We start from the raw sequence: 963 nt of genomic DNA on the forward strand, positions 1-963 counted from the left end.
ATTTCAACATATTTAATTTTTTTTCCATAATTATTTTAACCACTTAAATGCATTATTGCGCAACGCGCGAGGTTACGCCTAGTATACTTATAAAAAAGACATTTTTACTTGCACCACGTGCATTTGAAATCTCCATGACTTTTCAATTTCTTTTTAATAATTATTATAAATTAGTTAATAATATTAAATTAATATAAAAGCAAAAATATAATAATAAATTAACTAAACTACAATATTAAAATATTATATTTTACTTCTATTTATAAAATTATAAATTTAACTTTTTATATTATAGTTAACTTATTACTTTAAATATGTTGTCATATGTAATCAGTTGTTATTTTAAAATCATAACCGTTGTATAATTTATGATTTTATGCAAATAGTTAAATTATTAATTTCAATATAATCTTAAACTGTTAGCATAAATCAAAATTTCAGTTAAACTATAAAAAGTCGAGAGACTATTTTATAAAAAATTAAAAGTGATAAATTAGAGGGTTAAACTTAAATTGCAATCCTAAATTAAAAAAAATCCATAAAACTATTTTTTATAATCACTAAGAATTTTTATATAAGTAGTTTAAAAATAACTTACAATAAGAATAATTAAAAATATTATTATATAAAAAATTATAATGTTTTTTTTTTCGAAACAAAAACGATATTTGTTGTTTTAAATAATTAGAATTAAAATACAATTATATACGAAAATTATATTGTTACATTTAAAAACAAAAAACAATTGTTGATGTTTTAAATAATTACAAAATGATAGATATTAAAATCCTTAGGAAATAAAATTTTTAAACTTAAATTAATCAAAATAACAACCATTAAATCATATTAAGAGGTAATTAGAGTTTTATTATTATTATTATTATTGACAAAGTCAGGGGCTTTTGTAACAATATCCGCTAAGAAATATATAGAAGTTGCAATTCCAAACGACATCGTCTTGTT

Source organism: Lactuca saligna, chromosome 2, assembly GCF_052625555.1.
Source record: "Lactuca saligna cultivar CGN05327 chromosome 2, ASM5262555v1, whole genome shotgun sequence".
NCBI lineage: Eukaryota > Viridiplantae > Streptophyta > Magnoliopsida > Asterales > Asteraceae > Lactuca > Lactuca saligna.